This window comes from Zingiber officinale, chromosome 7B (genome assembly GCF_018446385.1).
Source record: "Zingiber officinale cultivar Zhangliang chromosome 7B, Zo_v1.1, whole genome shotgun sequence".
In the NCBI taxonomy this organism is placed as follows: domain Eukaryota; kingdom Viridiplantae; phylum Streptophyta; class Magnoliopsida; order Zingiberales; family Zingiberaceae; genus Zingiber; species Zingiber officinale.
Genome location: NC_055999.1, coordinates 44,166,260 through 44,191,440, shown reverse-complemented (window position 1 = coordinate 44,191,440; position 25,181 = coordinate 44,166,260). Strand labels below are relative to the sequence as shown.

Sequence of the window (25,181 nt, the reverse complement as noted above, 5' to 3'; positions counted from 1 at the left end):
GCAAATATATTTTTGAAAATTTTCCTAAGTAAAAAAAATTAAGCAGAAATTTCTAATTTAAGAAGAAATTTTAACTTATGCAAAAATAATTTAATTTTTAGGAATTAAAAAATTGTTTGACAAACTTTTAAAAAAAAATGTTAACGAGACTTTTTAAAGCATTATTAAATTTCAACCTTAATGCTTTATCAGAAAGTTAATTAAACATTTTATTTCAATATTTTGGCTTCCAGGTCGTGGCGAGGTACTAGGCCTTCTTGGTTATTGGAGCAACAACCACTTCCTTAGACAAAGCCCATAAAGAAACTCACTGTTTAATTTTCTCGCTGAGAGCGCTAGATCAGATTAAATTTAGATTAAGCAAGACTTAGGAACCCAATATAGGTTCCAACCAACTGGATTAATTAAGAATTTCTTAAGGACATATCTTTTTTAAATATTCCTAATTTGTCCCTTATGATGCCTAAAATATCAATTTACATTGTTAAATTTTCTAACATTGGTATTAGATGAGCATGCATGGTTTTTCAAGTTATTTACTTGTACTTTTAAATTATCATTTTCTACTTTTAATTTTTCATTTTCTAATTTAATTCTGTCGAATTCTTCTATTGGGCAAGATTTAGCTAATATTGTTTTTAAATTCTTAATTTCTTTTTCTAATTTACAACAATCCATAGTTAACAATTTAATAAACTTAAATAGTTTGTTGGGAGGAAGAGATCGTACCTGATTTACCTTGTCGATCTCGTTGTCCGTTTCTCCCCCTAAACTGCTGCTATCCCGATGTGACTCCCCCTTCATCGATGCTTTCGATGCTCATTTCGGAAGAGCTTGACTCGCAATCGTTGTCTTGATGACTTGCCATTAGTGCAAGTTCGGAGAAGGTTTCGACTTCCGATTCGGATGACGTATCATCCCACGTTGCTTTTAATGCCTTGCATTTTTGAATAGGCTTCTTACCTTTATCTTTATCCTTGTTCTTTAGCTTGGGGCAGTTGTCCTTGACGTGCCCTTCTTCGTCGTAGTGGTAGCAGCGGATGGTCTTTTTCTTTCTACCCTGCGGATGGTTAGTTTTTCTAGACTTACAAAGATTCTTGAATCGTTTTACCATCATTACCATTTCCTCATCATCGAGAGAAGACTTTGACTCAGGTTCGTCTCTCGATGCTTTGAGGGTTACGTTGTTCTTAGGCTCCTTGGTACCTGCACATCTTGATTCGTGCACTTCAAATGTCGAGAATAATTCTTCCAATGTAATATTTTCTAAATCTTTCGAAATGTAAAAGGCATCTACTAGTGATGCCCATTTTGTATTTCTAGGAAAAGAGTTTAGTGCGTACCTGAGCAAATCTAGGTTACTTACCATTTCTCTGAGATTCGAAATTCCGGTGATGATTTCTTTAATTCTCAAGTGTAGATGCGCAACTGTCTCGTCTTCCCCAAGTCGCAGGCTAGTGAGCTAATTGCGAAGTAGATCCCATCTAGCGAGCTTGGCTTCAGACGTCCCTTCGTGCATCTCGAGGAACTTCTCCCAAAGTTCCTTTGCGGAGTTGTAGTTGCCGATTCGGTTGACTTCTTATGGCGGGAGAATGCTTAGCAGATGGTACTCTGCTTTGCCGTTTGCCACATAGTTGGCCTGCTCCTTTTTCGTCCAGTGGTATTTCTCCTTACCTTCCGGTGCTGTAAAACTGAATTCCATAATTAACATTAAATCAAAATTTTTTTAAAAAAATACCTGCATTTACTTTTTCCAGCTAGCGAATTTGTTTGCTTTTATTCCTACATTTTCTTTCTTGTTTTTCATTATGCATTTTCTTTCTTGTCTTTAATTTTACATTTTTTGTTTTCCTTATAATTTTTTTAGATACTATGAGTACTAACATGTCAGGCAGGCCTTTAAGAAAAATTTTCACACCCATGAGCACAAGAGTAATCTCTCATTGATGAAAACTATAATTCAATAGATGATCAATTTGAGTTCCTTTGTAGAGTGTGTGGTAGTACATCTCATTCATTTACTATTTGTTACTTGTTCCAAAAAGTTGCCAATACTCTGAAACTTCAGTACTTATTCCAACCTCAACAACAAGATACATATGAGCACTTTCTTGATACTTATGGCTATGATTGGGGAGATTATCAAATTTAGAACCTTCAACCCCAACTAATTACAGAGCAGAGTGAGCAGTCACTATCCCAGCAAGAGATCCCTAACCTACCTCAACATTACAATCAATTTTGGATAGATCATCAAAATTTGGGCTACACCTGAATACAAAATGTTGAGCATATTTTCTATGTAAATCAGAGTCCGTTAGAGTTTCAGGATGATTCATCATGAAACATATCACATCATTCGCAACCAAATGAGCCGACTGACTGGGAGGACTCCCAAAATCCAAATACAACTCCTAGTCAGATGAAGACCACAATACAAGATTCTGAAGAGCTAATGGTGCAATAGGGGATCCTAGTTCTACGGATATTACAACAAATTTTTGATAATGTTATTGATCCTTCTATTGATGATATTGATATTAGTGTACTCTTTACTTCTTATAAAGCTATTGATATTGTGGATGAATGTGTAGGGACTTTTTCTATGGAAGAATATCCCAAGAATCACCTCCTTTGATCACATGACCAATTGATACTATAGAATTTGTAAGAATGGAATTTGTCGATGATAAATGTATAGGGACTTGTGCAATAGAAGCAAAGCTCCAAGAATCACCACCTTTAGTTGTACTTCCACCTGAGCCTGAGCCAGAACCAGAATCAGTACTTAATTCTGAAGAAGACACATCTTCCTATTTAGAACTTTCATGTACCTCTGCAAAATGCAAAGTAAGTATCATTAGTGACCTTTAAGAAAACTTCATAGAGATACCATCATTGATTTTATTGGATGTGATTCATCTTTTGATACATGCTCTGTTTAAACTAATATTTTTATAGTTCTTTCTTATGTTTCTCTTGTATGGGAGGTGTACTTTTTCTTTGCGTGTAGATTTCACTTGGGCCAAAAATTGAAAGCTCAATTTGAACCATCTTTGACCACCTGAAAGAACTTCCAAGAAGAAGAAGATGGAGAGAGCGATATTTCACTTTATATCTCCAATCATGAAAGCTCTCTCCATAATAAGAGCCCTTGGTAAGAGGGTGTTGAAATATCTTACTCCTCCAAGAGTAAGATTTAGATAAATCTAATGAGGCGGTCGAGCTAATGACTTTAAACAAACGCTTCTTGGGCGGCAACCCAAATTCAATCTTATTTTTATTTTAGTTCTTCTTCTTTCTTATTTTCATTTAAGCTTTAGTTTCTTTTTAGTTTGCTTTTCTTTCTTTATAATAACCCTAATCCCTCTACTTAGTTTTCCTTGTCTACTTTCTTTTTGTAGGATTCAAAGTTGTGGAGTGTGAATCACAGATAGGGAAGTATCTTCAAAATATGAATGTCACAATCATTTGGAGTTCATCACTTGGTAACTTCTCTAATTTCAAAACCACCTCTATATTTGCATTTCTAGTTTTCATTGGGATAATAAAAAATTTAAGTCTGGAGGGATGTGTTGGGTTCTGGTTTTATTTTTTTTAGTTGTATTATTCATCACATTATGATTGTTTGTTCCTTAATGTAAAATACTAGAATGCTTATTCTAAATTTCATGTAGCTTATTGGTTATTTATGGTGCTAGTATATTTAGTGGTCTATCTTTTCCTATCTATGTTACCATGAAGTGAGCAATAATTTTACTATAGAAGTTTGAGTGTTGGCCTTATTTTAGTATCTCTTTACACTTTGCCTAGTTTGATGGTAGACAACTCTAAAAATAGTGACAATTCATAGAACTGGATTAGTACTTGTGTTTCTAAGGTGACATCTTAATTATATTTTGGTTATTGAATAATCTCGGATCATTGCAACTCGCTTGGAAAAATCAAAATCCCTTCATTTGTATATTTTCATATGTGTTAGTGCTACACTTTTAAAGCACTAAAAAAGAAAAAAAATCATATGAATAAGAGATAAAAATAATAGTTATTGTGAGTAGAAACTAACAATTTATCCCTCTGAGGCTGAGTTAGTTTACTAGAGAAATAAATGTTATGTTTCTCTTCATTCCAAGTAGTCCTTTGAGACCTTGTGTAGTTTTAGAGATATGAACAAAGCATGTGACATGCAAGTGCCTAACGCCAGAAACATAAGGAACACAATTTTATGACGACTTAACTAGGCTTAGGGATTGAAATTTAAAAAACTTATGTCATTATTGCATTGAGAACGAAGAAAAATTTCTTAGGTCATACTCAAATAACCTTTGTATCTTACTCATCAATGAAATTATTTGATAGAATTAGATCACCTTGTTAGAGATTATGATACACTATTTAACTACATGAGTTTAGATTTAATTTTTACTTGAGGACAAGAAAATGTTTAAGTCTAGGGTTGTGATGTGCATAAATTATATAAGTTTTTAAGTATACTTTAACACACTTCTACTTGTATTTCATGAGTATAATCTATGTTTATTGCACCTTATTTCATTATAATATCATATTTCCACTCTTTTAGTTCAGATATTTACTCTTTGCATATTTTTATTAATAAGATGTAATTTGAAGCAAAAACAAAGCAAAAGATGCATAATGGAGCAACTTGTGAAGATCATCAACATAGGTCGTGCCTCTTAGCATGGCCGTGTACCCTCTCCCATGGCCAAGCAGGGGTAGGCCATGTCTCCCATCAGTAGCTAACCAAGGTGTGGCTGTGTGAAAACACACGGTCATGCCCCCTTTCCATAGCAAGCCGTGTTCCGGTCGTTCTATTTGGCATGGCCTTGTCACATTTCCAGAGACTAAGGAGGGGTTATGCTAATTAGCATGACCGTGCCTCCTTGACCAAGGTCGTGCACACCCAGGCCATGCCAAAAGGCACGACCGTAGTGAAGAGCACAAGGGGTCGTGTGCCCCTTGTTATAAAAGGGGGTTTCTCCCCTTTTCACTTATCTTTGATTTAGGACTTCGTCCCTCTCCTTGGAGAAGGATTCTCCCCTTAGGAAAAACCCTAGGGTTTCATCCACCTCCTGTCACGCCCTGGGGGAGTCTATGCCAGAAGAAATTTCGACAGCATCTCCCCTGTACGGGTGATAATCTGAAACTTTATACATTGCCCTCAGGGCCACATATACCTCGGCCCACACGGCCGGAACAATAACAATAAATAATAATCAGTAATCATCCACGCAGTTAATAGAAAACTAAACTAAAGCAATAATACAGAAAATCATCTCAAAATCTCCTACTCAACTACACTCATAAAGCTCAAAACTGATCCCCTACTCAACTACACTCATAAAACACAAATCACAACGATAAAATCAACTCACCCCGTCTGCCGTCCAGGTAGGCACGTAGTATAGAACAAATCCAATAAAAATCCATCGACAATAAATTAAAGCATGCAACATCCATAGAACCAAACTAGTACAATAAGAAAACCAAAAAAACCAAATGAAAATCCTTGTGATCTGTAGGGGACTAGCGACTGGCACTCCTTTGGACAGCCTCAACCTGAAATATAATAATAACCATGGGGTGAGTCAACTCCTCAGCGGGTAATATTGACATGCATAGTAAGAAAATAACAACTAGCACTAATCATGTGTACAGTCTTCTAATATAAGAATGATAAATGCAACTGAAATAAACAAGAGCAAACTGTACTAACCGAGAACTGGTAGGGATCACAAGGTCGTCAAACCGAGAGTGTCATAAATCCTGTATGCATGTCAATCATATGCATCCATTCAAATGGAGCAAACACAAGCAATAAATATGCATCAATGCGTATGATGCCAATGACATATCCTGGTCACCCTTACTCTCCAGTCAACCGTCTCACACACGATGGTGAGACAGAGTGGGTAGAGATGTGACAACCGTGCACTCTGCCGTCACTGCTCCTGATGAGTGACCGAGTGGACGGGATGCTTTCAGAGTACACCTATCCTCCTACCCCAAATCATAAGTGGGGGAATGCAATACTCTCATCTCCCTAAGACAATCCAGAGGAGGGATCCCTACCGGCTACCATGCTGCGTCACACTACCCATAAGTGGGCCACCGGAGCCAAACAGAGCAAACTATCTGTTGGCTGCCACGCTGCATCACCGGACCAGCGAAGCCTAACAGAGCAGAACTGTCTGTCGGCTACCATGCTGAGTCACCGGACCAACAGAACCTAATAGCAGAACTGCCACACACCTGCCTGACATACCACTAACCCATGAGTGGTGGTGTATGCAGATCTATGTAACTGGCGATGTGCTCAACAATAATGGAGCCGACTATCGCGTAGCATGCAATCATGCGAGATGATGCATGACACTAAGCAAAGCAATATCTTGAACCTATCCGTATATATAAAATGTGTACCCTAGCATCAATGGATCAAATCCAAAGATCTAAGGTACACAGGTAAGGTATGATAAAAACCTAGTCCGGTATATCAAAAGGCATGGTATGTCATTACCTCTATGATCATAAGTAATATGAAGGTATAAACATGAATGCAAACAGTCAACAATCAAAGCATGCTCAGGTAATAGATAATGACATATCGATGCAGATATAAACATAACTATTACTCTTTGTTAAAATCTACTATGTATATCAAATGATCATATCAAAAGATAAGTCAAGGTACCCGCCTCTAATCAAAAAGTCCAATCTGATTCAAATCCGACGTCGAGATACTCGTCTCGCGTCAAAGTCCTGTGTCACCAATATATATACATTTTATTTAGCTACAATTCAAACGAATAGCTAAATAAAATCTCCTAAACTAATTTAGGGTAAAACCCTAATCATATAACATTAACCCTATCTAATCCAACATGTAAACCTAATCATCTAACAAAATCCAATACACATGATCTACAACTAAGCAAATGCTAAATTCATAGACCATATAAATTACAAAATGTATCAAGATCACCACTCTTTACCTAAAATCACAGCCCTCACTACTATAGATTAAGGTCTTCCTCACCAATCTGTAACCTAGATTAGCAGTAAGGAGAGGATCAAGATCAAGAGTGGGGATTACTGCCAAACAATAACCTAATCCCAACCAACTCACCTTGTTGGCTAGGATCTAGGGCACGGCTCAAGAACAAGGAGTCAACGGCGATCAACAAGGCAGCGCATAAGGGCGGGCTGCAGTGGCCACGGAATGGTCGTGCCTGGCCGCGGCTAGTCACCTCCGACCGAGGTGGTGACAAGGCGATGGTGAAAGGCAACCGACGATGGCGAGGGCGGGGTGGCATCATCGGGCAGAGATGAGAGGAAGGCGGACGACGCTAGGGTAGAGGGAAGGGGCTCGGCTCACAGTGGCTGCAGTGACCCTGTGCCGGTGATGAAGAGCCTCAGCACCAGCGTGATCAAGGCCGAGATGAGGCGATGGGTCGAGACGGCTAGGGCTCGGAGAGGAAGGAGGAGGATGATCGGGTTGGGAAGCTTCAGCGATGAAGTGGAAGAGAAGAGAAGAAAAGAAATCGGGCATGACTTTAACCGCGAGGAAGGGGAAGAAACAGTCTCCGGTTAGGGCTTCGACGTCGCGGAGGATCGAGAGGAAAGGCACGCGGGAAGGAGGCGGAGAAAATAAAAGGAAAAGAAAATAAAATAAAAAGAAAATCAACATTTCCTCGCTTAAATGGGGTAGCCTAAATAGGCTTTCCCGGGGTCCAGTTTTATCCCCGTAAACTCGTCCATACGGTTTCCGAAAAATTCCAAAAAAATTTCTAAAAATTTTGGAAAATTTTCTTATCATTATTCACCATTTTTCGATATTTACATTCTCCCCCACTAATAAAAATTTGGTCCCCCAAATTTCATTATCTACCATCAGCAAATACTAACAACAGGTAAAGAGTGTAAATGCTGAACAGTAAATTAAATCACATACCCCAATTGTAAAGATGGGGGTATCAAGCTTGGATCGTATCCTCGAGCTCCCAGGTAGCCTCCTCATCCGTATGATGCTGTCATCCGACTTTAACCAGTCAGATAGTCTTGTTCCGCAATTGATGCTCTTTCCGGTCCAGAATCCGTACCGGAACCTCCTCACAAGTGACGTCAGGCTGAACGGGAACTGAGATATCTGTTAGCACATGTGTCGGGTCGGGTATGTATCTCCTCAGCATAGATACGTGGAATACGTTGTGGACGCTTGCCAGGGATGGTCGTAGTGCCAGACGATAAGCTACTACTCCAATCCTCTCCAAGATCTGGAAAGGGTAAATGTATCGTGGAGCTAGCTTACCTCTGAGGCCAAATCTCTTCACCCCTTGTGTGGGTGAAACTCGCATAAATACATGGTCGCGAATAGAGAAATTCAGGGGTCTGCGTCTCCGATCAGCATAACTCTTTTGGCGGTCCTATGCTTCTGACATCCTCCGTCTGATAGTATGGACCAACTATGCCTCATGTTGAGCTCTATGAGGTCCCAACAGCTGGGCCTCCCCAACCTCATCCCAGAGGGTGGCTGTCCGACAAGGCCTACCATACAACACTTCAAACGGTGCCATCTGGATAGCCGAATGAAAGTTGTTGTTGTAGGCGAACTCTACCAATGGCAAATGGTCCTCCCAACTGCCTCCAAAATCCAATACACATGGCCTCAGCAAGTCCTCTAGAGTCTGAATGGTCCACTCTGACTGTCCATCTGTCTGCGGACAGAAAGCGGTACTGAAACGGAGCTAAGTGCCCAAGGCCTGCTGCAGACTCTGCCAGAAATGAGACGTGAACCGGGGGTCTCTATCCGAAATAATAGTCAAAGGGACACCATGTAATCTGATGACATCCCGGCAATACAGATCTATCAATCGATCTAGGGAATCAGTCTTTCTGATCGCTAAGAAGTGCGCGGATTTAGTTAATCGATCAACGATTACCCAAATCGCGTCATGGCCTCGTCGTGTCCTCGGAAAACCCACCATAAAGTCCATGGTAATGTGTTCCCATTTCCACTCAGGAATAGGAATCCGCTGAAGTAATCCTGCATGTCTCTGGTGCTCGGCCTTCACCTGCTGACAGACAAGACATCTCGCTACAAATTCCGCGATGTCTTTCTTCATACCGTTCCACCAGTAGGAGCGCCTCAAATCTCGATGCATGCGGGTCCCACCTGGATGGATCGCAAATCGAGAGCGATGAGCCTCCTGAAGTAGCTCCTGCAAGACCGGGTGAGACTGAGCTACGCATAATCTACCTTGGAAGTATATAAAACCCTCCTCATCTCGAGTGAACTCGGTCTGCTGCCCGGAAGCTATCTGGCTACCAATAAACTGAAAATGTTGATCACCGGCCTGGGCATCTCGGATCCTCGTCCTGATCGATGACTGAACAACTATGGTAACCAGAATACCCTGCTCTGTCTGTCCCTGCTCCTGAAGGCCCAACTCGGAGAAACCCTGAACCAAGTCTGTAACTGAAACTTGGTGGCAAGCCAAAGTCCCTCTGGACTTCCTACTGAGTGCATCGAGAACCACATTAGCTTTCCCCGGGTGATAGCTAATGGTACAATCATAATCCTTCAGGAACTCCATCCATCTCCTCTGTCGGAGATTAAGTTCCTTCTGAGTGAAAATATATTTGAGACTCTTATGATTAGTGAGAATCTCAAATGTAATGTCGTACAGATGATGCCGCCAAATTTTCAAAGCAAAGATGATGGCAGCTAGCTCCAAATCATGTACTAGGTAGTTCTTCTCATGATTCTTCAACTGACGAGAAGCATAGGAGACTACTCTGCTGTGCTGCATCAGAACAGCGCCCAAACTCTATAGAGATGCGTCGGTGTAGAGCACGAATCTGTCCTCTCCGAAGGGTAAAACCAAAATTGGTGCCGACACTAATCTCTGCTTCAGCTCCTGGAAGCTTGTCTCACAGGCTTCTACCCATGTGAACTTCAAATATAGATGTTTCTGTCGAAACATCTTTAGAAGTATGCGAAGGGGGTGTACATGATTCTCCTCGGATCAGAAATAGATTACAACATTATCAACAAAGATAATGGAAACCGATCCAAACAACCTAGGAATACCGAAATCATCGAGTTCATGAAAACATCTAGGGCTTTGTAAGCCTAAATGGTAAAACCTAGAACTCATAATGCCCGTATAACAGGCACATTCAACTACAAGATCCCCGACAATAAGTCTGAAATATGATCACTAGCTACAATCACCAAAGAAATAGATCATCGTATGTGAGAGCAACGCTCCATCACAAGAAATACTACATATGTGGGAGCAACGCTCTACCACCATCAATGCAACCTATATGGGAGCAGCGCTCCTCTACAAGCAATCTACAATATATGGGAGCAACGCTCCACCACAACAATCCAAAACATGTGGGAGCAACACTCCACCACAAATAATCCATAATATGTGGGAGCAAATAATCCATAATATGTGGGAGCAATGCTCCACCACAGCAACCCATAACATGTGGGAGCAATACTCCACCACAAACAATCCATAATACCGTTGGAGCATTGGTAAGCCCAAATGGCATTACCAAAAACTCTTAATGGCCGGAATGTGACCACTCTCGTATGGCAATCAATAGTGGCATGATATGCTGACAAACAATCCATGCCAAGAATACTATCAAAGTCAATCAATTCCAGTACTAAAAGATTTACCATAAGTATTATGTTGCCAAAGTCTAACGGGCAACCTCTGACCTCCTGAGTGACGTCCAATGTATCACCGGACGGTAGGGAGACAGTCAGTCGCTGCGGTCTAAGAGTAGGTAGTCTACCTATGTCCTTCATAAAGGCACGGGAAATAAAAGAATGCGAGCTACCAGTATCTATCAGCATATCAGCGGATAATGCCTAAATAGAAATCGTACCGCAGAAAACGGATCCGTCGGCCCGCTGCGCATCCTCTCTGGTCACCACATGAATACGTCCAGTCTCTAGTGGCGGAGGAGGTGGAAGTGCTGCCAAAAGCTGCTGCGCCTGAGTTTGAGCCTGCCACTGTGACGGTGCCGGGTACTGATCCAGAGGCTGATAGGTAGGCTGAGACTGATACTGGACCGGCGGCTGGGGCTATTGTTGTACTAGGGACTGAGGCGGTGATTGGTATTGAACCAGTGGCTGGGGCTGCAGCTGATACTTCCCCTGAGTCAGATACTATGGTCCTAGAACAGAGCTCTATGGTACTATAAGAGTACTGGGGTGCTCCTGTCCATACATGCCATAAGCAGCTGCTGTCGGGGGAGCGGTCCTCTGCTGGCTACGTGAAAGATTGGGCTCTCCGCCCTCCTCGATAAGTCCCTATTTGACTGGGTTGTCCTCTAGGACCAGACACTCTGGAAGCCATATGTTGAGCCTTCAACGAACAATCTCGGCTCAGATGCCGGGGCAGTTTGTAATAATAGCAAATCGACTGTCCCAGGGAGCAGGGTGTGGTGAGGTGGTATCTAAACCCACATCTGGTGCAGCGAATGTCGCTGGTGGTTTGTTTCCGAGTCTGCTGAGGAGATCGGAAACGTCCTGAGAAAGACTGCCCCGACTTCTGAGGCTGACCAGAAGACCCAGAAGTACCTTGAGCTGGCCGACTACGACCACTCTGCTGCTGTCCAGTCGCCTGTGCCTGTTGGATCTGCCCTGATGTCTGACCCGTCTGCTTCCTTTTCTTGTCTGGATACACTCTCTGGTGAGCTGACTCAATCATCAGGGCTCTGTCCAGTGTCTCTATGTAAGATGAGTTCCTAAAGCCGACAAGCTTTACTTGCAGATGTCCATCCAGTCCCTGATTACACTGCTACATATGGGAACTGTCCTCAGCAACCAGTTCTGGACAAAATCTGGCCAATCGATTAAACTCTGCATTATATTCAGTCACTGAGTGGTTGTTCTGTCGTAGACTCAGAAAATCTTGACGGTGAGTCATCTAATAGGCCCGTGGAAAGTAACGGCTCTCAAAAGCCTCTCTGAATATGACCTAAGTGATGTTCTGCTCGCCTATGATGAAACGCTGTGTAACACACCCGGTGTCGGCCTCATCTCGTAAATGGAAAGCAGCCAGCTCTGCTTTCTCCCACTCGGAGCAAGCCATGTAGAAGAAGGTCCGCTCCATGGTTTCTATCCACGACTGAGCCACACTCGAATCAGTCTCACCTCGGAAGAGTGTGAATCAACTCTTTATCGACTCTGCTAACGCTGGGATCTGCGCTCGTGCCACGACAATATCTGTGAGGTGGGTAGGGACGGCTGCTGGAACTGGCGGAACCACCGGAGCTGGTGCTACAGATAGTACCACTGGATAGACCAGGGGAGGTATCCCCGGTGCTGTCACATAAGCTGGGGCAGGTGATGTGCGTAAATAATATGATCGTTTATGCATGTTTTGACGCACATTCACTTGCTTTTTATGTATATATTCCTTGCGTGATCGCCTCTTTTAGCATGTATTCACCATATATACTCTTTTATTCGGATATCTACCCTTTGTTTGATTTTGTGTTGACAGGGATAACTTTTGGAGCGAAAACGGTGATTGTCGACGCACCAAGACAAAGCAGAGAGCACGGCCGTGAAACCTTGCACGGTCGTGTGGCTAATCCAGAGAGGAATCAGAGCACGGCCGTGTAACCCTGCACGGCCGTGCCTCACCACGAGCAGCCAATCAAGGTATGGTCGTGCAACCATGCATGGACGTGCCCCCATGGCAGAGGCAAAGCAGTACACGGTCGTGCATCAATGCACGGCCGTGCCACACCAGGCCGAGACAAAGGAATGCCCGGCTGTGCATCCTTGCACGGTCGTGCCTCAGGGAGCAGAAGCCAGAGACCACACGGTCGTGCCAATCGGCATGGCCGTGCAGCTTCGCCAGAGGAGAGAATGGGCATGGTCGTGCCAACCTTGCACGGTCGTGCGACGGGCCGTGCGGTGCCCATACCCTAGCTTATAAAAGGGTCAAGAAACCTATTTTTTGGACATCTTTGGTTCGGGACTTCGTCCCTCCCCTCGGGGAAAGCCGTCGAGCTTCATCCACCGCCGTCCCTTCATGATCCGTCCATCTCCGGAGCAAGGAGGCATCCCCAAGACATCGGAATCATCGGCAAGCATCTCTTCTTCCCTTTCTTCTCACACCTAGGGTTGTAAGTATGCTTTTCTTTATGTTCTGGGGTTGTTCTTCCCTCACAATGGAGTAGACATCCTCTTCTAGGATGAGGGAGTATTTGTAATGTGATGGAGATGTAGAACTATGTAGATTCACTTTGTTTCTATATGATGACTTGTTAATGTCTTGTTCATGCTTGTGTGAGATGTTTACATTTCTATTCTTTGATTGATTGATGTGGAGGATTGTTGATCCCGCAAAGGGGATACCTTAGAGCGTATTGACCAAGGTACCCTAGTCACAGGGATAACCCTTTCCGGACGTCTAAGACGTTCCCTCAAAAGGAGAGACAATCCTTTAGGAACTACTGCTCTCGTAAAGAGAGTGCTCTAGATCGTATACCCGAGGGGCCCTAGCAAGGGTAACCCGTTCACGGACGTCTAGGACATTCTCTTGAAAGGAGAGGCAATTCCTCCATAAGGAAGTAGGTAACTGTACCGAACCTCTACCCTTATCCTTATTGTTCTTTACTAGATATGTATCCCAATGATCTACCGAGGCGCCCTCGTGACAAGGGGGTTAATCGTTATAGGATTTCACAGGGATCGTCTCTACATGATACTTAGGGATACTGGCCAATCTAACTTCCTGCAAGAGCATTGATATAGAGGATAGAAACTAAGCAATCTATGTAGTACCTCCTAGTATTACAATGAAACCAAAATCCTAGAATCCATCTCCCAAAGCTCATTCCCTCCAGGATCGATTCTCTCTCTTCTCACTTTCCTCTTTTCTCTCTCTTACTCTCCTTTCTCACCAATCTTAGATTTGTCTAGATAACTTACTTTGCGATATCTCTAGTGCTTTATCAACAGTCCCTGTGGATTCGATATTTTTATTACTGACGACGAAACCATACACTTGCGGTTACGTAACAAGTTTTCGATGCCGTTGTTGGGGACTGTTCGCATTAACATTAGTAGATTAGTAATTTAGTTAATCTAGACTTGTGAATATCTTTGGTTTTTCCATTTTCATAATTCAAAAAAAAAATCTACATATTCTTTTTTATCTTAAAACTCTGCATTTATTTCTTGTTATTAGTTTAAGGTTCAGTTTTTCTTTTTCTTTATTTTTGCATTCTATTTCTTGTCTTTAATTCTTCATTTTTTTTCTCATAATTTTTTTTAGATATCCATGAGCACTAACATGTTAAGCAGGGCCTTAAGAGGTTTCTCTGCACCCATTTCTGCAAGATTTTTATCTCCTATTGTGCAGCCTCATATTAAAGCAGAAAGTTTCCAATTAGACCCAGAGTTAATTTCCATGATACAAGGTCACACATTTGGAGGAAAAACATCAGAAAGTCCTTATCTGCACCTTGAGACATTTCTAGAGCTTTGTGATATGGTGAATTGTGAAGGAGTATCAGTAGATGCAGTTCGGTTGATGGCATTTCTTTTTAGCATCAAGGATAAAGCAAGGACTTGGTTATATTCTCTCCATCCTCAAAGCGTCACAAGTTGGGAACAATTGGAGAAGCAATTTCTGAATCATTTTTTTCCTCCAAGCAGAACAATCTACATGAGGAGTTGCATCATAAATTTTGCTCAAGCACATGGAGAATCAATATTTGAAGCATGGGACAGATTCAAGAGTCTACAAAGACAGTGCCCTCATCATGGTTTAGAGAAATGGCTGATTCTACACATATTCTATAGGGGGATTTCCTTTTCAGATAAGTGCTTGTTAGATTCATCAGTTGGAGGTTCTTTTATGGACAAGAGTATAGAAGAAGCTTATACATTGATTGATCATTCACGTCGCGGAAACCTCGAATCACCCTAGCCAACGGATCTCGTGCGAAAAAAGATTTCAAAACAAAATTACGAGTACGAGTTTCTACTTAGATCTACTCCTAGATCTACATGAAAAGAGTTATACCTTCGGTGCGTGCCCTTTGCGTATCCCGCTCGTTCAAAATGTCGGATCTCAAGAGTATCAAGATAGATACTCCTCTAGAAGTATCCACACGGACTCGTAGGTGGAGAAAAACACACAAAGAGGTGTGCTAGCACCTATGTGTGGTTCGGCCAAGTTGATGAGGAGAGGGTGAGGGAGAGAGCTCCAAGAGGAAAAAGAAGGAATAATGCACTTGAATGAGGAAAATCAATTCCTTTCCCATTCAAAAGTGGCCGGCCAATTCAAAGTGTAACTCCCAAAAATTGCATTAAGTGCAATTAATGTGAAGCTATTAAAGAAAATGGCTTTGTAACTTCCATGAGGTGGCACCCATGATGATGTGGAGTAACATCATTGGTCCACATCAATGCCAACTCACCAATGAGGTGGCATAAAGTCAAGTCAAACTTGACTTTTAATCTTCCTCTCAAGTCAAGTCAAACTTGACCAAATCTCTTCCATGGTTGATCTAATCTAATCATTTGATTCAAGCCAAATTAATATAATGAATTTAATTCATTAAATTAAGTTGATTTAATGAGTCATAATCTAAATTAGACTCATTGAATACATGAATCCACTTGAGTCCAACTCAAGTTAGCCCAATTAGGATTACTCTTAATCCAATTTGATTTATCAAATGAATCTAATCCTCTTGGTTAATCATATGAACCTAATCTCCATCTAATTGTCCTTAGTGTGTGACCCTATAGGTTCTTGTGACGTTGGCAATGCCCTAAACCCATTTAGAAGCATAAGTAATGAGCGGTATCTAGCAACACATCATTACTACCCAAGTTACAAGAATGTTGAGATCCAACATCACCTTGTGACTACTAATTGTGACTCCTCACAATATATGACAAGTGTCCTATCCTAGACATCTAGATTGGTCAATGTGAGGCATAGACCGTGTCATCCTCTGACCAATCTAAATCTTGAACTCCAAGTAGACTCACTAAATCAAATGAGCTCAATATCCTATATTGACTCATTTGGGCATGGCCATGCACTTCATGGTCTCACTCTATCAAGAATACCGATGTCTCTCCCGTCATATAGGAGGGATAGATCCCATCTACATCACTCACATCCCTCTGCATAATTTTTTATATACCCAATAATCGCCTTTATAGTCCACCCAGTTACGGGTGACGTTTGACGAAACCAAAGTACATAACTCCTTATGTAGGGATCTATGGTGACTTCAGGTCTAAGGACTAGTAGTCATACTAATAGTCACATGAGAAAGTATATGACACTCATATAACGATCCATGATACTTTCTCATGGCGGGTCATTCAGTATACATTCTCTAATGTATACTCATGTGTAAACTTGATATCTCTATATCCATGACTTGTGAGATCAAGTCATCGAGTTGACCTACATGCTAGTCTTATTGCATTAACATTGTCCCTGAATGTTAATACTCGACTAGAAATGATTAAGAGTAGTGTTCCCTATATCATCTCACTATCGATTCAACTAACCGATTGATATATGTGAGAACCGTCTACTCAAGGACATTATTATACTTAGTTTATTTGGCACCAATACAAATAAGTATGATAACCAAAATCCAAATGTCTTTATTTATATAGAATATGATACAATAAGTCCAAAATATAATCATCAAATGATTGGCTCTAGGGCTCTAGCTAACAATCGCCCACTAGCACTAGTGTCAATCAGTGTAGGCTCTAAGCCCAAATGACCTAGTGTGACCATCATGCTTCTTCTGTGCCAAAGCCTTGGTCAAGGGATCTGCGATGTTAGCCTCTGTAGGTACTCTGCAGATCTTCATATCTCCTCTCTCGATGATCTCTCGAATAAGATGGAAGCGTCGTAGTATGTGTTTGGTCCGCTGGTGTGAGCGAGGTTCCTTCGCCTGTGCTATAGCTCCATTGTTGTCACAATAGAGCTCAATAGGGTCACCCCAAGTTCAGTGATGAACTTGCGAATCCAAACTGCCTCCTTTGCAGCCTCTGATGCAGCAATATACTCGGCCTCTGTCGTAGAATCAGCTACTGTGTCCTGCTTCGAAGTCTTCCAGCTCACAACACCACCATTAATGCAAAATACGAACCCCGATTGCGATCTATAGTCATCCTGGTCGGTCTGGAAGCTAGCATCACTGTAACCCTTTACAGCTAGTTCATCATTGCCTCCATATCTCAAGAAATATTCTTTAGTCCTTCTTAAGTACTTAAGAATATTCTTGACCGCTATCCAGTGACTTTCACCTGGATCTGACTGATATCTGCTCGTCATGCTCAAAGCATACGAGACATCAGGTCGAGTACATAGCATGGCGTACATGATCGATCCTATGGCTGAGGCATAAGGGATCTGATCCATGCGGTCTCTCTCCTCTCTAGAAGAGGGACCTTGAGTCTTCGAAAGACTCACGCCATGTGACATCGGCAGAAACCCCTTTTTGGAGTTCTGCATGGCAAACCGTAGGAGTACCTTGTCAATGTATGTACTCTGACTTAGGCCAAGCAATCTCTTAGATCTATCTATATAGATCTGTATCCCTAGAATGTGGGATGCCTCACCTAAGTCCTTAATTGAGAAGCAACTCCCTAGCCATGTCTTGACAGACTGAAGCATAGGGATGTCCTTCCCAATGAGTAGTATGTCATCCACATACAATATGAGGAAGACAACTATATCCCCTACAACCTTCTTGTAGACACAAGGTTCATCTTCGTTCTTGATGAAACCAAACTATTTGATTGCATCATCGAATCGAAGATTCCGGCTCCGAGAAGTTTGCTTTAGTCCATAAATGGACCTATGCAGCTTGCATACTCTGCTTGTATGCTGTGGATCTACAAAACCCTCAGGTTGTGTCATGTACACATCCTCGAGTAGGTTTCCATTCAGAAACGCGGTTTTGACGTCCATCTGCCAGATCTCGTAATCGTGGTAAGCTGCAATAGCAAGCATGATCCGAATGGACTTAAACATCGCTACTGGAGAAAAGGTTTCATCATAGTCAATACCATGAATCTGCTTGAAACCTTTAGCTACCAAGCGACCCTTATAGATAAGTCCATCCATGTCAGTCTTTCTCTTAAAGACCCACTTACACCCAATGGGTTTTACCCCTTCAGGTGGATCAACCAAAGTCCATATTTGGTTGGTGTACATGGATTCCATTTCGGATCTCATGGCCTCTATCCATTTCTCGGAATCTGGTCTCATCACAGCTTCCTGATAGGTGGTAGGCTCATCCTCTATGAGCACAATGTCATCATGGTCAGACAAGAGAAATGAGTATCTCTCAGGCTGACGACGTATTCTATCAGACCTGCGAAGAGGTATGTCTACTTGAACTGGATGTTGTTCCTCAACTCCTTGTGGAACAACATCATCCACAACATTTTGTGGTTCCAGTTCAATTTCCATCGAGGCATCAGTGCTATTGTTCGCATCTTGAACTTCTTCAAGATCGAACGCGCTCCCACTAGTCTTTCTAGAAACAAAGTCCCTTTCTAGAAAGACCCCAGACTTTGCCACAACTACCTTGTGCTGACTGAGAATGTAAAAATAATATCCCTTAGTTTCCTTGGGATATCCAATAAAATAGCACTTGTCGGATTTGAGTCCTAACTTGTCTGAGACTTGACGTCGAACGTAAGCCTCACAACCCCAAATCCTCATGAAAGACACCTGGGCATCTCTCCCAGTCCATATCCTATATGGTGTCTTTATCACGGCTTTGGATGGAACTCGGTTGAGTATAAAAGCTGCCGTGTCTAGAGCATAACCCCAAAGGTATGTCGGAAGATCTGTGTGACTTATCATAGATCGCACCATATCTAATAGGGTACGATTCCTCCTTTCGGATACACCATTCCACTGTGGTGTTCCAGGAGGAGTGAGTTGGGATATAATCCCACACTCAGCTAGGTTCTGTACTCTTGCCAAGCTGGTTCTGTACTTCATTCTTGAATTCTTTGAACTTTTCAAAGGATTCAGACTTATGTGTCATCAAGTACACATAACCATATCTACTGAAGTCATCTGTAAATGTGATGAAGTACCTATAACCGCCTCTAGTAGCGACATTGAAAGGGCCACATACATCACTATGTATGAGTCCTAACAAATCAGTCGCTCTCTCACTGTGCCCACTAAAGGGAGTGTTGGTCATCTTGCCTCGTATGCATGACTCGCATACCTCATATGATTCAAAATCAAATGAGTCCAGCATACCATCCTTTTGGAGCTGGGATAAGCGCTTGTCATTTATATGACCTAAGCGACAATGCCAGAGGTAGGTTTGGTTCATGTCGTTTGACTTGAACCTCTTGGTATTTATGTTATAGATAGGGCTCTCAAGGTCTAGAATATAGAGTCCGTTTATCAGAGGTGCACTACAATAGAACATATCGTTTAAATAGACGGAACAACATTTGTTCTTTATAGTAAACGAGAAACCTTTCTTGTCCAAACAAGAAACTGATATAATGTTCTTAGTTAATGCAGGCACATAACAACAATCGACTAACTCTAGTACAAGCCCAGAGGGAAGAGATAGACAGTAAGTCCCTACAGCAACAGCAGCAACCCGTGCTCCATTGCCTACTCGTAGGTCCACCTCGCCCTTTGTCAATGCCCTGCTATTTCTCATCGCCTGCACATCAGTACAAATGTGAGAAGCACATCCAGTATCTAATACCCATGATGTAGAAATAGATAGATTGACTTCTATAACATATATACCTGAAGTGGAAGTCTCACTTTGCTTCTTCTTAAGATCCTCCAAGTATACCTTGTAGTTCCTCTTCCAGTGACAGGTCTGACCGCAGTGGAAGCAGGTAGCATCCTTGGCGACCCCTCCTTTCGGCTTCAATGCCTTGCCTTTGCCCTTGGCTTGGGACTTTCCCTTGCCTTTGGGCTTGCCCTTGCCCTTATATTTCTGAACCATCATAACAGTATTGGGCTTAGCCTTCTTAAGGTTTAGCTCAGCAGTTCTTAACATGCTAAGTAGCTCGGGAAGTGGCTTGTCAATCTCGTTCATATTGTAGTTTAGAACGAATTGACTGTAGCTATCCGGCAAGGATTGCAAGATCAGGTCAGTAGCCAGCTCTTGGCCAAGTGGGAACCCCAACCTTTGTAGGTTCTCTATGTACCCAATCATTTTGAGTACATATGGCCTACGGGAGCCCCGTCTGACATCTTGCACTGAAACAGTGCCCTTGAGATCTCAAATCTCTCATGCCTCGCTTGTCCTTGATACAGCTGACGAAGATGTTCAACCATATCGTAAGCGCCCATTAACTCGTGTTGCTTCTGAAGCTCAGAGTTCATGGTCGCGAGCATTAGACAGGACACATCTAATGCATCGTCTTGATGCTTCTTGTAAGCATCTTTGTCAGCTCGCGGGGCATTGGCAGGAGGAGCCTCCGGAATGGGCTGCTCCAGAACGTACAGTTTACGTTCTTGGGTGAGAACTATTCTCAAGTTCCTGTACCAGTCCAGGAAGTTTGCTCCGTTGAGCTTGTCCTTCTCGAGGATAGATCGCAGGGAGAAGGTGTTCGTGTTCGACGTCATGGCAATTCTACAACAGAAATAAGTATCATATTCTTAATCATTTAATTAAGAATAGCAGCAACCCGTGCTCCATTGCCTACTCGTAGGTCTATCTCACCTTTCGTCAATGCCATGCTTTTCCTCAGCGCTTGTACATTAGTACAAATGTGCGAAGCACATCCGGTATCTAATATCCACGATGAAGAAATAGAGAGGTTGACTTCTATAACATGTATATCTGAAGTAGAAATCTTATTTCTCTTCTTCTTAAGATCTTCCAGGTATTCTTTGGAGTTCCTCTTCCAGTGCCTTGCTTGTCCTTGATATAGGTGACAAAGATGTTCAACCATATCGTAAGCGCCCATCAACTCATGTTGCTTCTGAAGCTTAGAGTTCATGGTCGCGAGCATAAGACAGGACACATCTAATATGTCATCTTGATGCTTCTTGTAAGCATCACGGTCTGTTCGCGTGGCAGTGGCAGGAGGAGCCTCCGGAATGGGCTGCTCCAGAATGTACAGTTTACGTTCCTGAGTGAGAACTATTCTCAGATTCCTGTACCAGTCCAGGAAATTTGCTTCGTTGAGCTTGTCCTTCTTAAGGACAGAACGCAGAGAGAAGATGTTCGTGTTCGACGTCATGGCAATTCTACAACAGAAATAAATGCAGAAATAAATATCATATTCTTAATCATTTAATTAGGCCTTTAACTAAATGATGCTCCCACTGAATTCTATAATTCATGTGGGACAAGATCCACATCATACTAACCCTTGAGTTAGATTTGGCTAATACGCCCAAGACTTAGTATGATCGGTAGGTAACGATTACCAATTACATCTCTATGCAACTCTTGTTTATAGGATCAAAATCCGCATTTATATTAAAACTCGAGTTATCTTTGGCTAATACGCCCGAGAATTAATATAAACGTGATTTCGTCCTACCTTTCCAACCGTTGGAAGAATGCCTATAGTTGTACTCGATCCAACCGAGTTAACTAGTTACTCAATCTAATTGAGTTGTACTCACCCATGCGTTGATAGGCGGGACCAAGATTGTCCCTCCGTACCCTACCAAGATAGTATGTGTTGCTCTGCTTTGGCAGATTCAACAACAGCATGCGATCGAGGTAGTGGTAGGTATCACGACACGGTAGGCATTAGAGTTAACGTGATTTAGATCTAATCTAAACGTCGATGTTGTATCATATGCACGATATAGATCTAATCTAATCGATAGGGTGCATCTTGTACACGATGTAGATATAATCTAATCGTAAGGGTGCATCTTGTGCACGATTTAGATCTAATCTAATCGCTAGGCACTAATTAACTACTTAATTAAACATGCATCACATACATATAAGCAATTAATTAAATAATTTTGTGATTATGTCATGGCCCTACTACGATCTTCTCAAGCCAATGAGAAGATCGGATGGTCAACCTAAGGGTAACAGCTTCTCAAGCTCCTTCCTTTGACCACCTCGTGTTGCTCGCGCCCTCCTCGTAACTCCGTCTCGAGTGGACCTTCCACCGCCTCAAAATTTACATTATAATTTTGAAACTCGAGTTACATTCGAGTCTAAATCTAATTTACAACCAGAATATAAGAGAAAGGCACGACGCGCAGGCCGTGAAAATAAAATAAAAATTAAATAAATACAGCACGCACATCACATAACGGCACGCAGGCCGTATTATGAATTACAACACATTTCCAAATCCAATTTGGGTCGTTTGGGCCATGACTATCACAAAATTAATATATAATTCAAAATTATATATTTCTATAATTTTCTGTAATTTTTTTTATAATTTTACAGATTTTATGAGTAAATTTTTCCCGGCGGTCCCGATTAGCGATTTCGGGCGCAATCGTGGAGCAAATCCCCTTGCGGGGTTAGGGGCAGTACCCCTACCCGCGATCTAACCATCGCGAGTTGCTCCTAAGCGATCCAAGAGTGCCTTAGCCCACTGTCCCAAAAATATTTGGGGCGAAACTTTGCCGTTTTGAAAATTTCTTCTCGGTAGTCGAAGCCTACAAGTGCCGAAACACTTGTGCTTCGCTTCTACGAGAAAAATACCCATAAAAACTCTAAAAACCATAAAATTACAGAATATCACAGAAATGAATTTTTGTCATAAAAACAAAAACTAAACTCGTACAAGCTTCGCACGTGGCTCTGATACCACTGTTGGATTTTTCGGGCCGCGAAAATCACGTTTTCGCGTCGCGGAAACCCCGAAAGCCCCAAAGCCAACGGATCCGTGCAAAGAAAAATTTGGAAAACTACGAATACGAGTTTCTACCGAGATCTACTCCTAGATCTACATGAAAAGGGGTTATACCTTTGAAGCGAAGCCCTTCGCGTATCCCGCTCGTCCTCGGTTCGCCGGATCTAGAAAGTGTCAAAGTAGACACTTCTCTATGTGTATCCACACAAGCAAGAGATGGAGAAAAACCTCTAAGGATGTGATAGCAACCTTAGAGATCAGTAGTGGAGGAGGAGAGGGAGAGAAGAGAACCAAGGAAGAAGAAGATGGAGTTACACATAAAAAATGAAACTCCTTTTCATGAATAAAAGTGGCCGCCCACATTTTTGGCATGTAACTCCCATGGAATATCAAGAGTCACCACTCTTGGTAACTCCCATGAGGTGGCATTTGGTCAAGTCAAACTTGACCAAATGAAGAAGCCTTGATGATGTGGCATTGGTCAAGTCAAAGTCAAGTCAAAACTTGACTCTTCATCTTCCTACTTATGTCAAGTCAAACTTGACCACTTCTCTCCCTTGGTTGATCTAATCTAACTATTGGTTCAAGTCAATTTAAATTTAATGAATCTCTATTCATTGAATTAAATTAATTAAATGAGTCTAAGTCCAAATTAGACTCACTTAACACATGAACCAAATTGAGTCCAACTCAATTAGCCTACCTTGGATTACGCTTAATCCAATTTGGTTCATCAAATGAACCTAATCCTTTAGGTTCATCAAATGAACCTAATCTCCATCTAATTGCCCTTTGTGTGTGACCCTATAGGTTCTTGTAATGTTGGCAATGCTCCTAAACCCATTTAGAAGCATAAGTAATGAGCGGTATCTAGCAACACATCATTACTACCCAAGTTACAAGAATGTTGAGATCCAACATCACCTTGTGACTACTAATTGTGACTCCTCACAATATATGACAAGTGTCCTTCTATCATAGACATCTAGATTGATCAATGTGAGGTATAGACCGTGTCATCCTCTAATCAATCTAAATCTTGAACTCCAAGTAGACTCACTAAATCAAATGAGCTCAATATCTCATATTGACTCATTTGGGCATGGGCATGCACTTCGTGGTCTCACTCTATCAAGAATATCGATGTCTCTCTCGTCATATAGGAGGGATAGATCCCATCTACATCACTCACATACCTCTGCATAATTCGTTACATACCCAGTAATCGCCTTTATAGTCCACCCAGGTACGGGTGACGTTTGACGAAACTAAAGTACATAACTCCTTATGTAGGGATCCATGGTGACTTCAGGTCTAAGGACTAATAGTCATACTAATAGCCACATGAGAAAGTATATGACACTCATATAACGATCTATGATACTTTCTCATGGCGGGTCATTCAGTATACATTCTCCAATGTATACCCATGTGTCAACTTGATATCTCTATATCCATGTACTTAATGACACCTGTTGGGTTTTTCGGGCCGCGAAAATCGCGTTTTCGCGTCGCGGAAACCCCGAATCACCCTAGCCAACGGATCTCGTGCGAAGAAAAGATTTCAAAACAAAATTACGAGTACGAGTTTCTACTTAGATCTACTCCTAGATCTACATGAAAAGAGTTATACCTTCGGTGCGTGCCCTTTGCGTATCCCGCTCGTTCAAAATGCCAGATCTCAAGAGTATCAAGATAGATACTCCTCTAGAAGTATCTGTTGGTGCGGTTAGCACTAACGATCTAACTCAGGTTTTGATGAATGACAAATCAGGTTAAGTTATGTTCGTCGTTATCTAACACTCTGATCGAGTGTGCAGGATAAGTCCAGACAGGTCGACGGGCTGACCGGATGTCTGGCACGAAGTCCAGCTAGGTCGACGGGCTGACCGGATAGCTGGCGAGAAGTCCAAGCGGGTCGACGGGCTGACCAGACGGTTGGCAAGAAGTCCAGTTAGGTTGACGGACTGACCGGATAGCTGGCAAGAAGTGCAGACGGGTCGAAGGGCTGACCGGACGTCTGGCAGGTAAGTGAGGTAAGTCACTGGAGAGGAGTGACTGCGAGGACGCATTCCCGGGAAGGGAACATTAAGCGTCGATCCAGCTTAGATCCATTTCGGATGTCTAAGTCGAGATCGTGACTAGATTCCGGTCTTGGAAAGATGGAATCTAAGTCATACTATTTGTGCTAATTCATACTATTATAAAATGTGCTAACAATCTATGTTGCAGGATATATATTGCCTCGGACTAACTTTGTTTTGCAGGAAAAGGGAGTTTT

General features: G+C 42.1%; 1 non-coding gene across 1 annotated transcript; it reads right to left on the bottom strand.

Annotated features, from left to right (window-relative positions):
* Positions 1-14,733: 14,733 nt before the first annotated feature.
* On the bottom strand, positions 14,734-14,839 carry LOC122007505. Its single transcript, XR_006118995.1, has one exon. It is a non-coding gene; the product is annotated as a small nucleolar RNA R71 (small nucleolar RNA).
* Positions 14,840-25,181: the final 10,342 nt, after the last annotated feature.